Raw genomic sequence first — 13328 nt, 5'->3', positions numbered from 1 at the left:
TCTTAATTTGTATTTTTAAAGGAAAGAAACACAAGTGGGAATGAGACTCTGGCCTTGCATGATTATACAGTGGTACCTCTGGTTACGTACTTAATTCGTTCCGGAGGTCCGTTCTTAACCTGAAACTGTTCTTAACCTGAAGCACCACTTTAGCTAATGGGGCCTCCCGCTGCCGCTGTGCCGCCAGAGCACGATTTCTGTTCTTATCCTGAAGCAAAGTTCTTAACCTGAAGCATTATTTCTGGGTTAGCGGAGTCTGTAACCTGAAGCGTATGTAACCCGAGGTACCACTGTATTGGTTTTGGCCCAAGCAGGCTTCCCCACTCACCCCAAGTCACACTTCCTGCTGTTTCTGGCAGCCTTCTAGATGGGGTCACCCACAGGTTCCGACCTTGGGGAACTATTGGCATCGTTGGCCGCCTCCTATTAGCAAAGGATCTGGCCCCACAGGTGCTCGCTGTCTCTCGCCTGCTGCCTCCTGATCATACATGACAAGAAACAGAAGCCGAGAGGCTGATGGAAAAGCTCTTCCTTCCTGGCCAAGGGAAAGGGAGCCTTTGATAAAGCCTAACTCAATTTGCGACTGCAATGCAATTTGTTGCTTCTGGACTGCACTGGGCTCCTTCATTGCTCATCAGACAATTTGATTATGAAGACGGCAGTAGAGGAGGCAGCCTTCTTTCTGTCCCTCTTTCTGAGCCACACACACACACACACACACAAACACACACAAACACCCCTTCAGAGCAGTGTGTTATTTGGCACTGTGGGAAATGAAGGATTTCCCCAGATGCAAGCTCTGTGTCTGAGAGGGGCACAAGGGCGCAGGCCCCATTACCGCTTGGAGAGATTTGTGTAACAGATTCCTCAGCCATGCTCAAAACAGTCTACAAGGCAGGGCACAGGGGGATCAAAATAACTTTTTTAAAACAGAAGTTATTCCTGTTTGCCACCAGCAGAAGCAGTGAACGCCGCTAGAGGGGAGGTTGCTCAGCCCAACCACTTAGCCATGTTCCAGCAACTGAACTGGTGGCCCTGAGTCTCCTTGCTCCATGGAGGGAGACAGGGAACACCTTGCCTCCTTTGTGGGGTTTGCTTAGAGGTGATGACCAAATGGGACACACCACAAATTCCTCTCCCCTCCCCAACTCCATAAAATGCCAGATCTGTGCCTGAAGTAGAAATCAAGAAACCAGCTCTGCACCTGGTTCTGGTAGTTACTACTGAAAGGAACATGTGGTTTTCTGAAATGGCATTTTAGTTGAGCCACAAATTGCGGAAAGCATTCCTTGTAGTTGGCTAGAAGCCATATGTTCATTTTCTCCCTTTGCATAAAGGCTGAGGGGTGGAGATCCCTAAAGGGGCATCTCTCATGCTCTGTGCCAGTCTCAGGATCAAGACCAAGGGCAGCTCTGTTGGTGATGTGGGGAAGACAGACTCAACTGGCTTGTCCCTTCCTATGTCCAAATCCTGACTTCTGCTCATACCAAGTTTTGAGCCCAGTTTTGGGCCTGAAACTGGTTTGTTTGCTCTAGCACAGGGATCACCAATGTGGCACTATCCCCAGTCTGTTATTATACTATCCCCAGTCTGTTATTTTAAGATTACCCTGCCCTCCATTATGCTTTAGTCAAGAAGGGACACCCCTTACACATGTTCCTAGTTAAATCCTGTCTCGTAAGGAGTTAGAGGCATCCCAGTGGCAATTTCCACAAGCAATAGCTCCCCAGGAGGTTTCAACCACCTTCCCCTTTGCCCCAAAGGAGACATGATTGGCAGGAAACAAACCGCAGTCAGTTAAGGCTACGTGCATCCAAAACCTTAAAAGTGGGCTGCTGCAAAATGGCCCTTTCATAGAATCATAGGGACCACAAGGGTCATCTAGTCCAACACCCTGCAATGTAGAAATCCTTTTGCCTGCCGTGGGACTCGAACCCACGGCCCTGATATTAAGAGAGTCTCATGCTCTACCGATTGCACTATCCTTTGCTCCTCTTGAATTCCCCAGCCTGCAACTGATGCCTGAAGCTGCCAGCATCAGAGGTGACGGTTGCGAGATTTGCAATGTTAAGTTTGAATCAGTATGTGTTTAGTTAGACCAATATTTTTGTGCAGTCCTTTTGTGGGAATGTTTAGGGATGCAGGAGAGGATATAATTGTTTAACTTGTATTAACAAGTCCCAGAACTCAGCAGAGTTTTTCATTCCCCTTTTAAACACACACAGCGGAAAGCTTGCTCAAACTCGCTAGAGTCTCTATAATAATATTGTCCTGGTATTTTCCCCTTTAATCCCTCCTAAAATAAGACACGACACAGTCTTCTATAAAAGCATATAAAGAGTTTACTTACAAGATATCATCTGTTCACAATCAGATCCCAGAAGGCAGACTTTTAGCTTAGAAAATAGTATATACATCACCTTAAGGGCGATAGCTCCTTCTACTCTCTTGGCTGGAAGCTCAGTTGAAAGACGGTAGGAAAGAGAGAAAGATGTTGGCCAGCCCAGTGCTTTTGTCTTCACCTGCACAGGTGAGGCAACACCCATCTCCATTTACACAGAGGAAGCCCATCCCAGTCCAGAATAAACAGGAAGTTCCGGTTCGCAGACTGAGACCTGCTTCGTGTCCACTCTAGGCATGTTGTACTTGACTGCTCCCGTGTTTCACATCCCCACACCTTTGTTTCAATTTTTAGCTGTTTACTTGCTATTTCTCTCCCTCCCTTTTTACATAAACTCTGTCCTTTTGAATAATCCGCTTGATTGTTTTTCTGGGCTGTGTGGGTTTCTGCACATGCTCAAGGGCTGGTTTGTCGGGGTTTGGGTGCTGGAGCTCCTCGTGCACGGCCTTGGACTGGTTATGCACGAGGTACCAGTTGCGGGGAAAGCGGCCAGCGTTCCACGTGCTTTTGAGCACGGTCGCCGGCCAAGCCTCACAGTCTGAAGGATAATGAGTAAGCCAATTGAAGACTCTGATGGTGTGTGAGTTTCTAGTTGCCTTCTTTAAAGAAAAGTTGCCTCGTGAAATAAAATATATACCCTGACTCTGAATAGACGGACCAGTTTAAAGAAAGAAAAAATTTTTTACTTTACTCCCCCCTTTAACCCCAAAGGAAGACAGACACCGGTTGTATCTTTAGTGGCTTCGGCAGAACCCGCGTAGGCTCGTCCCCTAAGCTAAGTTCTCCTAAGCTTAAAGACCCTGCGCGCCCAATCTTCCGCGAGGCTAACTAAATAAACTAAAACCGAAATATCTTCCGCAATTCTAGCCCTAGGCTAAACCTAAAGAAAACCTAACTAAGGCTAAACCGAATGATCTTCCGCGATCTAACTCTAACTAAAAGAAAAACCCATCCAACCCGTCCAGCCCGCTCCTAGTCCCTTAAACTAAACTTGACTTCAACTAAAGCCCAACTAAAAGAACATAAACGAACTTCTTCTAAAGAACGTGCGGTCTCGTGCTACTTCTCCTCGCCTAAGCGGGGTGCCTCTGCCTTTTATTAGGGAACAAACGTGACATCATCATTAATACTTTAACCAATAAAATCACTGTTGCTGCCCTCCAAAAGGGCGGGAAGCAAGTTTAACGCTCATTAACAACTTTGAACATGACCGGATCTACAAAATAAAGGCGGATTAATCTTGTAAGTGAATCACACTATTCATTCATGCTTTCACTTTCACTTTTGCGCGCAATTATACCAAAAGTAGACCTCGAAAAACTTATAGAATAACCAAATAAATATGAATCCATGGCGGATCCGTGAAACGTATTCCGACATATCATCTTTCTTTTTTTGTTTTAAATTAAATTATTTTTGATTTAGTTATATAAAAAAAAGAAGGTTAGAGATATCATAAGCATTTATCTGACACAAACATTACCATTTGTTTAGACATAGAACTCGACATGAAAGGGCAGAGCATCAACAGTGCCAACAGTGTCCACATCAAAACTGTGATATAAACACCAGCAACACTATCAACATCCACCCTCTTCATAAGAGGAAATACTTGTACAATAATGTAGCAATAAAGTCATGAAAATAACAAACCACTAGCCGAACATAAAAAGTGATCGATCCGATACACTGTAAACCTTCTAGGCATATATATATACTTCAATGTGTAGTGTAACACAACAAATCACCTCATAAACATGTATACTTTCGCGTGCAGCGTAAAACAACAAATTACTCCCCAAACACAAGAGAGGACCTGATACAGGTCCAAAATTAAAAATAACGAATAACGACTGCCCAAACATAAGAGAGGTCCCGATCCGGGACCCAAAATTAAAATATAACTAGAGCTGGGGCTATATAGCCTACCCAGACCCCTCCCCCATTTTTTTTTATTTTTTTTTGGAAAACTGAGGAAAATGGATAAGGTAACGGAAAAGGGTTGTGGCTCTGAGGCTACAGAATCGAAGGAACTTTCAGGAAGGCAGATTCTGGACTTACCACAGCGACCACAGGTAACGGGGAACTAGGGTCCGATTCCAGAAAGGGGATTTAAGGCACCTAAGTACAAGTGGTTTTTCGCCACAAGAGGGGATTTAAGCTACCTACATAAAGGTGTCCCAGCCAAGATGAGGATTTAAACCATCTACGCAAGGGTTTCCAGCGAAACGGGATGGGAATTAAACCAACTACATAAAGGTCTCCCATGAACAGCAGGAAACAAGGTGAAGGGAAAAGCTGGGAACCTGGTTTACTGCCAAAGGTAGCATATAGAGGGGGATTTTTTCAAAGAAAATAGGGGTACCAAAAGGGTAGGACGCCACCAGACTTGACATATATATCTTGAACAAATCCGAGAATGACCAATTCTTTGACCAAAGGAAATATCTCAAATAAGGCATATAAGAGTTACCACATTTTGAACTACAACTTTTGCAAGCACAACGTGGAGATTTAGGGTTATAAAACATATATGCATGAATATGTCTATGACTAGAACTGCACAAAGACGATGCTTTGACCTTACATAAACATTTCCATATCATCAAAATTGTGACGCTCTAAATGGAAACCATTGCAGAAAAGCTTTGCATATATAAACATCCATATCATTAATTACCAAGCTATATGGAAATCACATGTAATATGCGAGGCGGATATTTCAAGAAGCATACAAAGGTAAATATGCAATTTTTACAAGTACAGTATAAAGTACAAGACAGGTTTAGAACTGCAAAATGGTGTTGGAGAGGAGGATGAAGACGATGAATGAGTTGCCGGTCGTCTTCTTCTCCGACTACACACGACCATGTAGAAGAAATAGTCCTGGAACTCAGGAAAAGTTCGTGGAGCTCAGGAAAGTACTGAAACATCGAGCTCTGAAGAAACAACGATACCTGTAGAAGAAAGGAGGTTAAGCAAGCAAATCAAGGTGATCTGCTAATGAATGCAGGTATGAGAGTAACTGGAACAAATCTAGGCAGCCAGGAACCAAGGGGCTGCCCAGAGGCAAACAAAAGGCATAGGTTGAGGATAGTTGAAGAGTTGCTGCATTTGACAGGAAGTTGAGAAGTTAGCGAATAGCTAACAACCAGAGTTAGACATCACGGCTTGTGATGAAAAGGGAGTATCGAATTTCACGCAAAGTTTGTCCAGCGTGTTTCTTGAATGGAGAATGGAGTTGAGCACACAAACAGGTGTGGGAAATAGGGGTTCTTTCCGCAGAAGTAGGGACAGTCCTCCGCTGAGAGGATTAAGCAACAAGGGGTTGTCGTTGAAGATGCAGGCTGGCAAGTACCACGCAGGGTTACATGACTTGATCTTCAGGTGAAGAGTTCCTTGCAGAAGACAGTACTTCTGAGCACAAGGAGGAACCGCCTGAAGAGCCTGTAGTAGAGTTCTTGGTTGATGCAGAAAAAGATACTCCAAAAGAATACCTGGGGAGATGCGGAGCATATTTGCAATCAGGTAGAGAGCAACAGAAAGCAGGTGAAAAGGGTTTGCGGTTTTGGTTGGAAACAGGTATGCTGCAAGAAGTGATGGCAGCAATCTGTAGGCACGGTGAGTACCATTCAAAATCAGCCAACAGAATGCCCATGCAAAATACAGCACGGAACATAGCAAGGAGCGTCCCACGGTTGACGATTGGATCACTGAGACAAAGGAAAGTTTCAACGGCGTGAGAGCGCTTGAAGATGCTGCTGAACAGAACTTGTAGACAGGAGAATTCACCTTACCAAGCAGTGAAACTTTCCAGGGGGACTTTGCAATAGGCTTTCTGCAAAGGACAGTTTTAAGACTATCAAGGGAACGCTCTAAGGCCAATGACTGTGGAGCTTTATCCATGAGGTACTGACGGAGAGTAAGCGGTTGCATGTGATCCTGGAGTAGTAGCTCTTTGATTAGGGCCTCTGCTGCAGCGAGCTTTTCTGACGTCAGCGCCCATTGGTCGACCCATACAGGGGGTCCTTCCTTCCATGTGAGTGGAAGAGCATGTACTGGCGCTGATGCAAAGGCCCACATCAAAAATGTGTATGGACAACAGTTCTTGCTTTAGACAATAAGTCTCTACCCCAAAGGGTGATAGGCACATCCATAACAAGTGGACGGAGCTGCACCATGGAGCCTGAGTCTGACTGGAAGGTAATCGGATGCACGCTCTGGTGGGCGGGTTCGAAACCTCCGACTCCGAAGACTTCCTGGGTGACAGTCGTTGCCCACTGGTCAGGCCAATCTTTTCCGGCGATCACTGTGACATCTGCGCCTGTATCAAGAAGACCCTTGATCTTTCGTCCACCCATTTCTAAGACGAGATGAGGGCGTTCTTCTGTAATCTTGATTAGCGCCATTGCTGCCTGAGGAGGCAAAGAGTCTACAGGAGCTGTAGGTGTGGAAGTAAGCAAATAGAGTCTGGCAATTTCCAAGCCTTTTGTTAGGACACAAGGAACAGTTGAAAATCCTGGAATCAGCAACTGCGATGAATCTGTGATTCGAACTAGGCCTGCAGTCAGTGTGACTGTGGCAGGGAGGCGATCCATCCTAGGCAGGATAAGGCAAATTGAGGTGTCTGGGAATGGACCACGAATGGATGTTGGCAATTGCTGAGCAAACCATGGATTTGAAAAGTAACAGTCCTCTGTTAAGAAGAGTGGTATACCTGGGACAGAAGATTCTTCTTGTTCTTCATTGGCAGTGTTTGAAGATATCTTTTTGGCTTCGGGTTTTTTGCACTGCTGAAGTTGGCAACTCTGAAGCTGCTTGGCGTTGAGTTGGCAAACTTGAGGTTCTTCCGTTGGTAAGAGTTGCTGATGCTGTTGAATCTGCTGGCATTCAGTCAGTTGTGCATCAAACTGGTAGGATGGAGCTTCTTCTTTGACACGAGGCAGTAGAAGTTGTTGTTCCTGATAGTTGTTTGGTTGTGGCGGGCTGAGCTTAAAAGCTGAAGGTGACACAAAGGTGTGGACATTGTTAACTGGAGTGATGTTGAAGCTTCCACAAGAGGGAGCTGGCTCACTCACTTGCATTCTTTGGCCACATGGAAAGTGATCATCAGCTGGGTTGCAACCTGAACACTGCTGTTTCATCAAGGGCAAATGTCCTTCAATGACAGATTGACCTTGACTCGAAGGTGAATAAAGCTCAGGTGCTGCAAGGTTGACTTCAGTAGGATGTCTTCTCAACGTCGAAGGCAATTCTGCAATCAGAGACTTGACTGTGATTGCTTGCTGTGAAGCAGGATCAACATCAGCAGGAACTGAAGGGCGGTCAGCAGAAGGTGAACTGAATGCTGTGTTCTCTACTGAAACCCTTTGAATAGGTAAGGCAGATGATGAAACCTCTGGAACCTGAATGCTTGATGAGGTCACATCTTTTCTCTGGACATCTGGAGAGTAGATATCTCTTTGGATCACTCTTTTTTCCTGATGACCTGGATAAGGAGTAGCGTTGTTCACCTTTCTGGGACGATTGACCTTCATGATGTTCTTGAACTTGCACCCTATTGTTTTACCGGGGCCGGGGCGCGGCCCGCAGAACCGTTTCCCTGAACTGGAGATGAGGTAGGTGATGTATTTTGTGGATTCAAACGACAATCGTTCGCCCAATGAAATCCTTTCTGACAGATGGGACATCTCTCTGGCGGCTTGGCAGAAGGCCTTGGCGTTGTTGTGCACTGCGACCGGAAATGCCCATCGCCTCCACACCCATAGCACTTCTTGACTGGCGTAGAGCTGTCTTGACGTGGCATCTGTACCGCAGCTGCCAAGAGCTGTGCTTTGTAGGAGTGGGTACCGACATTCTGGCAGACGCGTAGCATCTCAGTCAATGTGGCATCTGGACGAGCTGCAACTGCTGTTAGGGCATTCTTGCAGTCATCATTGGCATTTTCAAAGGCAAGTTGTTTTGTCAGCATGTTTCTGGCATGACGATCTTCTATCTGGCGTTCCACTGCAACAATCAGGCGATCCACGAAGTCCCCATAAGGTTCTTTTGGACCTTGCCTAACTGCAGCGAATCCTGATACTGAGCTAGCATCTGTGCGATTGGGTAGTCTGCGCCAAGCTTTGACCACAATGTCTGCTATGGTGACAAGTGCAGCATCAGGTATGGCTAGCTGTTGATTGAGATTGGAGTAATGTCCTGATCCTGTGAGCATATCTTCTGTGGCAAGTGGCGTTGCACGTCTGGCTGCTACTTCTTTCCACTCTTGCAGGCACAGAAGAGCATCTGTAGGCGACAGGAAGGTGCGAAGTATCAACTTCCAATCAGATGGCAGAAGTCTACTAGTGGACAGTCCTTCAAGTAAACTTCTAGTATAAGGAGCTTGAAGTCCATTTTCGCGTATGGCTTTTCGCAGTTCACGTAGTGTTTCAAAAGGAATGGCTTGATATCTTGCAGGTTGTCCTCCATTAGCACGAATCACTGGAAAGATGTGCATTGGATCAGCACTAAAGTCTATTTGTCCCAAAGCTGCTTCTAAAGCTTGAGTTCTGCAGATGGGCTGCATTGCTGTTGGATCTGTAGGTGGCATCAGTGAGTTTAAATCTTCTTGATGCTTTCCAAATGATGAGCCACTAGATGGTGCTAAAGAGTCTTTGACATCTGTATGCCTTGAAGATGGCTGACTATGAAGACAAGATGGCTGACTTGAAGTTGGATGAAGACAAGATGGCTGACTTGAAGTTGGATGAAGACAAGATGGCTGACTTGGAGTTGGAGCATAAGGTTGTTGGCTCTGTACTGCAAGTCCTGGCATCTGGATCATCATTGTTTGGCTTTGCTCTTGTCTTGGAATCTGCATTGGCATTGGAGGTGCTGAAGGGTTGGTAAATTGCTGTTGTGCTGCTTGCATTGAAGCTTGGATTGCTGTTGATTGGAAATCAGCTTGCTGCAAAACTGGAGCTGCTGGCTTGAGCGCGGCCTGCAGGGCAGCAGGGTTTGCTGGCAAAAAGGCTGCTTGCTGTTGCTGCTGCTGGATCGCTGGCAAAAGCGCGGCTTGCGGTGGAGGAAGCGGGACCGTTGCTTGGAGCGAGGTCCGCGGCTGCTGCTGACTTGAAATCGCTGGCTGGTAAAAGGCCTGCGATGACTGCTGAGCGACTGGCGGTGGGGCAGTCCGCGGCGGGGCTTGAAAGGCCGACGGCGTCTGCTGCACCGGCACAGGCGGCAATGAATCTGGCAATGACAAATTGGACAAGGGCGAGTGCGTGTACGACAACGGGGCCTGAACCGGCTGCTGCGAGGGGGCCGAAAATGGCACAACCGCAAGCGGCAGCACAGGGGCACTATTAAAAGCAGTATTTCCTAAATTCACTGTTCCATTAAGCAAAACATTTCTTGGAGCGATTTGTTGAAAGCAGTTTCTTACTTTGCTCCATACTAATTGTACAGGAATTCCGATTTTCGGGTTGGCCATAAATTCTAACCCGATCCTTTCCCATGAGGCTAAATCTTTCGTTCCTTCCTTAGGGACCCAGGGACAAATTTCCCCAATGGTTTTAACTAAAAGCTCTACTTCTGATTCAGAGACAGGGTGACCATTTCTTTTCAAAAGGTACAATAAATCTTCACAAAATTTTACTTGAGCAGTTGAGAGTGAGGAGCCCATTTTTAACACTTTTCCAAAAACTTTTCCTCCCCCACCCGTAGGCTTCTACTAGGGGACACCGGTTCTACCCGTAGGCTTTAACCGAAAAACCTGGCACCCGTAGGCTTTAGCCAGAAAACCTCCGCCCCCACCCGTGGGCTTCTACTAGGGGCTACCGGCCCTACCCGTAGGCTTTGACCGAAAAACCTGGCACCCGTAGGCTTTTGCCAGAAAACCTTTCCCTCCCACCCGTAGGCTTTTTCGGGAGACACCGGCCCTACCCGTAGGCTTTGACCGAAAACCCTGGCACCCGTAGGCTTTTGCCAGACCCTGGCACCCGTAGGCTTTTGCCAGAACCCTTCCCACCCGTAGGCTTTAGGGAAGACCTTATCCTGCCCGTAGGCTTACACTAAACTCCTTGCCGCTCTACCCGGGGACCCCTTGGGGCAAAATACACGCGCGCAATTTCTATTTACACTATTTTTGGGCAAGCGGTGGATTCGCGCTACTGCAGCGAAATCCTGGATAAACCGGGCCGTTATACCTCACCTCTCAATGTCTGTTTCAAAGCCACTTCCGATATGTTGCCTTCAACCGGAGTCTTCGTGGAAGCGATTTTTGACTACGCTTTGCCTCAGAGAGGGGCACCACTTGTCGGGGTTTGGGTGCTGGAGCTCCTCGTGCACGGCCTTGGACTGGTTATGCACGAGGTACCAGTTGCGGGGAAAGCGGCCAGCGTTCCACGTGCTTTTGAGCACGGTCGCCGGCCAAGCCTCACAGTCTGAAGGATAATGAGTAAGCCAATTGAAGACTCTGATGGTGTGTGAGTTTCTAGTTGCCTTCTTTAAAGAAAAGTTGCCTCGTGAAATAAAATATATACCCTGACTCTGAATAGACGGACCAGTTTAAAGAAAGAAAATTTTTTTTACTTTACTCCCCCCTTTAACCCCAAAGGAAGACAGACACCGGTTGTATCTTTAGTGGCTTCGGCAGAACCCGCGTAGGCTCGTCCCCTAAGCTAAGTTCTCCTAAGCTTAAAGACCCTGCGCGCCCAATCTTCCGCGAGGCTAACTAAATAAACTAAAACCGAAATATCTTCCGCAATTCTAGCCCTAGGCTAAACCTAAAGAAAACCTAACTAAGGCTAAACCGAATGATCTTCCGCGATCTAACTCTAACTAAAAGAAAAACCCATCCAACCCGTCCAGCCCGCTCCTAGTCCCTTAAACTAAACTTGACTTCAACTAAAGCCCAACTAAAAGAACATAAACGAACTTCTTCTAAAGAACGTGCGGTCTCGTGCTACTTCTCCTCGCCTAAGCGGGGTGCCTCTGCCTTTTATTAGGGAACAAACGTGACATCATCATTAATACTTTAACCAATAAAATCACTGTTGCTGCCCTCCAAAAGGGCGGGAAGCAAGTTTAACGCTCATTAACAACTTTGAACATGACCGGATCTACAAAATAAAGGCGGATTAATCTTGTAAGTGAATCACACTATTCATTCATGCTTTCACTTTCACTTTTGCGCGCAATTATACCAAAAGTAGACCTCGAAAAACTTATAGAATAACCAAATAAATATGAATCCATGGCGGATCCGTGAAACGTATTCCGACACTGGTTAACCTCCCATGTGGCTTAGGCTACTAGGACTCTGCTAATGGTTGTTAAAGTGCTGGGAAGTTGGCAAGACTTGGCATCCAAAGAGAGCACCCAAAGGCCATGGGATTCCCGTGCCCCTTCCCCTGGGTGACACCGAAGCAGCAGCAGACAGAGGACAGGACCCTTGTGCTGGTAAGATACCCTGCAGAGTTGGCACTGGAGCAGGGACTGCCCTGCTATTACAACCAACATGGCACCTGTGTGCCCACCGGAGGCCTTCCTTGGTGCCTGCACAAGGGTGTGGTGCCATCAAGGGGGGAAATTGCCTTCTGCAAGGCTTTTCCTTTCTGTCTTCATGCCTCCTTATTCACACAGGCCCCTCCATTTCTGACAGGATGCCAGAAAGGACTGCCTCCCTTCCTGCCTGACAGCATGAGAGGAGTGTTTATGAACCCACTGGTGCTGCCAGGATTAAGTGGCACGGAGGACTTGCTGCAAATCAATCAGGCAGGGGCGAGTAAGCGGCAGAGAGATCTCAGTGGGAATGGTACACCTCCTGCCATCCGCTCCTGAGCCAAATCTGGGATGCCGCCAGGGGACCCCCACAGCCCCTCACCCCCACTGTCTCCCCTCCTCCTCCTTCTTCCCAGCCTGTGGGGAAGGAAACTAACAATGGCAGGAAGCGGGGAACAGAGAGTGCCTACTTTCTCAGATGCTTAGAAAGGCTGAGGTCATTTTAATCCGTTTTAGTACAGTGGACACTCGGGTTGCGAGTGTGATCCTTGCGGGAGGCACGTTCGCAACCCGCAGTGTTCGCAACCCACAGCGCCGCGTCTGCGCACACACGGGTCGCAATTTGACACTTCTGCACGTGCAAAGCATGATTTAGTGCTTCTGTGTATGCATGAGCGCTGGAACCCGGAAGTAACCCGTTTTGGTACTTCCGGGTTCGGCGCGGTGCGCAACCTGAAAACGTGCAACCTGAAGCAGCCGTAACCCAAGGTATGACTGTATTTCAACCTTTGTTAAATGCAGCAGCTAGACTGGTGACTGGGAATGGCTGCTGAGACCATGTAACACCGGTCCTGGAAGACCTACATTGGCTCCCGGTATGTTTCTAAGCACAATTCAAAGTGTTGGCGCTGACCTTAAAAGCCCTAAACAGCCTCGGCCCAGTATACCTGAAGGAGCATCTCCACACCCCTTGTTCAGCCCAGACACTGAGGTCCAGCACCGAGGGTCTTCTGGCAGTTCCCTCACTGCGATAAGTGAAGCTACAGGGAACCAGGCAGAGGGCCTTCTCAGTGGTGGTAAGGAAAAACAACTATCTGCCTTTTAGAAACAAATAGAAAATTCTTTCCAGTAGCACCTTAGAGACCAACTGAGTTTGTTCTTGGTATGAGCTTTCGTGTGCATGCACACTTCTTCAGATACCTGCATGCACACGAAAGCTCATACCAAGAACAAACTCAGTTGGTCTCTAAGGTGCTACTGGAAAGAATTTTCTATTTTGTTTCGACTATGGTAGACCAACACGGCTACCCACCTGTAACTGCCTTTTAGAAGACATCTGAAGGCAGCCCTGTTTGGGGTTTTTTTTAATGTTTTATGTTTTATCGTGTTTTTAACATTCTGTTGGGAGCACCCCAGAGTGGCTGGGGAGGCCCGGACAGATGGG

Source organism: Lacerta agilis, chromosome 7, assembly GCF_009819535.1.
Source record: "Lacerta agilis isolate rLacAgi1 chromosome 7, rLacAgi1.pri, whole genome shotgun sequence".
NCBI lineage: Eukaryota > Metazoa > Chordata > Lepidosauria > Squamata > Lacertidae > Lacerta > Lacerta agilis.
The sequence above is the reverse complement of the archived record's forward strand: the minus strand, read 5'-3'. Positions refer to the sequence as shown.